Consider the following 2996-nt stretch of genomic DNA (forward strand, 5'->3'; position numbering starts at 1 on the left):
CACGGCTCACTCAAATAGACCCCGCCACAGATCACAGATTAACTGATTTACCATGGCAACTAGAGCCGCGTACTTTTCCCCGTCGGAAGCACAAATCCTCATGGAGGCATACGAGGAGGTAAAAGATATAATTAAGAAGAAAGGCAACACCGCCACAGTGATAAAGCAAAGAGAAAAAGCGTGGCAAAGTATTGCAGACCGCCTGAATGCGTAAGTAGTGCACAATTACACTCACCGCTCCGCTGAAACATCACAATTACAATTCAAATAATCTCCAAAAATGCAGTTGTACTGTAATTATGAAACGGTTAAATTTTTTATTGAAATGCACTGCAGATATGAGTGAAATTGTGTAAAGTAACTCCATCACACTGTATAAAGCTATGATACATTTTTTGATATTTTTACTGAAAACAAGACAAAAATACCAAGTAATTTTTTGCAGTGTGACTCCATTATGTGTGTGTGTGTGTGTGTGTGTGTGTGTGTGTATTAAACATGAACGGGCCAAAACGGACATGGCAGCAGGTCAAAATCAAATACAAGAACATTCTGCAGAATGGTATGGTCCCTGACTAATATTTAACAAAGCACAAGCATATATTGTACCCAGAAGGTGCCTGCTCACACATTGTCTGTACTGTTTTAGCAGTGAAAAAGAATACCCACAGACAAGGCACGGGTGGTGGGTCACCAAAGGCTGACCTTACCCCAGCAGAGGACATGGCCTTGGAGCTAAATAAAGGCAGGCCCGTCTTAGAGGGGATCCCTGGGGGAAAGAGACGAGCATAGGTTCCTCCCAAGATGCCACCCGCTTCATTCAAGGTATGTCCTTCCATCTCTACATGGGATACAACCACATTCATATTGAATCAATTTGGACTGTCTGACTTTGGTTTACCTATTGCCTTGCAGTGTCTGGCAGCACTGTGTTCCTGTTAGAGCCACCAGCACAAGCACCAGACAATGCTGATCCAGTGAGTACTCCATCAAAGGCATACTGTAGGCCTGGCATGTCTTGTCTACTAGCTTCAATATGATTCCGATTAAATGTGATAGGGTGAAGGCCCCAGTGCAGCAGCAACAGCACATGATGGAGACGATGATGAGGAGGAGACCATCTCTCTGGATTCCAGAAGGCATGAGGTATCATGTTAAGACTGTGAAAGTACTATTTACTCTACAATGGTGAGGAGTCCTCATCAAAATCAAAAAATCTAATTTATTTTACAGGACCCAGATGCTATACAGTGGGAAAACCAGCCTGGCAACATAGTGCGTATTAATAAAAGGACACCACATCCTGCCAAATTCCAGCTGCGCTAATTGTATTGTGTTCACAGAGCTCACAAGCTATCAGAAAGTTGTATGGCAACCACCTCCGGCGCCAAATAGAACTGGCAGACATAGACATTCAGTACAAGAAGAAAAAGATGGAAAATCTTGCACTGGAGTCCGAAATAAAAAAGAGGACAATTAGGAAACTGGACCTTGAAATAAAAAAACTTGAGAGGGAGGTGAGATATGCCTTCAATGTACACTGTATGCTAACTGTAACACAAATGTATTAATCATTATTTTTCTTTCCTCCCCCAGCTCCAAGAAGATGACACAGCTCAAAATAAAAATTAGGTATATTCTCGTAAAGTCAAGTGAGCCATGACATATGAGCTCTTATTGTGAGCACACAGGACGGTGGCATCTTTCTAAGGTTTTTTTTATTTTCCCAGCAATCAGTACAACCAAGTCATCGTTATAAGGCATCGCCCTCTTTTGCCCACCCCCCCAGCACCAGGTGTGGCCACTAGCCTATATGAAGGCCCAAAATTGTGTGTTCCTTTCTGCTCTGACAATGGCATACCCATTCGTGCGAGATGTGGTGGATGAAGAAGCACTTGTGCTGAGGAGAGCCTTCAGGCGAGAAAGGGTCTTCAGCGACCGGTTGGACCCACTGGCCTTCCCTGATGACCATCTATATGAAAGATACAGGTTTTCTGCAGATGGCATCAGGTATCTATGCAGACTACTGGGTCCCAGGATTAAGCACCGCACTGCACGGAGCCATGCACTGAGTGTGGAGCAAATGGTTTGTGTGGCCTTGCGCTTTTTTGCTAGTGGAGCCTTCCTGTACTCAGTGGGGGATGCAGAACAGCTGAACAAGGCCACAATTTGCCGCACAATAAGGAGTGTGTGTCTGGCTATCAAAGCATTAGCAGATGTCTTCATCTCCTTCCCTGGCCACAGAAGACTCTGACATCAAAGAGGAGTTCTATAGGATTGCAGGTAAGAGGATCTACAAATTACAGGACAACTGTTAACACATAGTAGGATACTCATTACTTTGTGTGACAGGTTTCCCCAATGTCATTGGTGCAGTGGACTGCACACACATAAGGATAAAAGCCCCCTCAGGTGCCCATGAGGCCGATTTTGTGAATAGGAAATCCTTTCACAGCATTAATGTTCAGGTGAACATAACTTTTTGATATTGTCCATTGACGAACACTCTGCATTGCCAGTGATGTGCATTGATTGGTGTAATATTCCTCATCTTATGATTTCAGATGGTCTGCAATGCTGACTGTGTGATCAGCAATGTTGTGGCAAAATGGCCTGGCTCAGTCCATGACTCCAGAATCTTTCGGGCCTCTGAAATCTATCAGTGCCTATCACAAGGTAAGCCACACAACCCCTATTTATAACCATCATGGCTGTGTCAAGAATATCACTGTGTTTATGAGGTAGTAATGATGAGATTGTGTTGACAGGTGAATTCTCTGGTGTGTTGCTGGGAGACGGGGGGTATGGCTGCCAGCCTTTTCTGACACCTTTCACAGACCCCCAGGAAGCACAGCAGGCCTACAACCATGCCCATGCCAGGACCAGGGCCAGAGTTGAAATGACCTTTGGCCTCCTGAAGGCACGCTTTCACTGCCTTCACAAATTAAGGGTCAGCCCTGTTAGGGCATGTGATATTACTGTGGCTTGTGCTGTCC

General features: G+C 44.7%; 1 long non-coding RNA gene across 1 annotated transcript; it reads left to right on the top strand.

Moving 5' to 3' along the window:
• Positions 1 to 771: 771 nt before the first annotated feature.
• LOC135539476 (uncharacterized) lies at positions 772 to 1584 on the top strand. Its single transcript, XR_010455622.1, has 4 exons — positions 772 to 825; positions 916 to 977; positions 1060 to 1146; positions 1234 to 1584. It is a non-coding gene; the product is annotated as an uncharacterized LOC135539476 (long non-coding RNA).
• The last annotated feature ends 1412 nt before the right edge of the window (positions 1585 to 2996 follow it).

Source organism: Oncorhynchus masou, chromosome 5, assembly GCF_036934945.1.
Source record: "Oncorhynchus masou masou isolate Uvic2021 chromosome 5, UVic_Omas_1.1, whole genome shotgun sequence".
Lineage (NCBI taxonomy): Eukaryota > Metazoa > Chordata > Actinopteri > Salmoniformes > Salmonidae > Oncorhynchus > Oncorhynchus masou.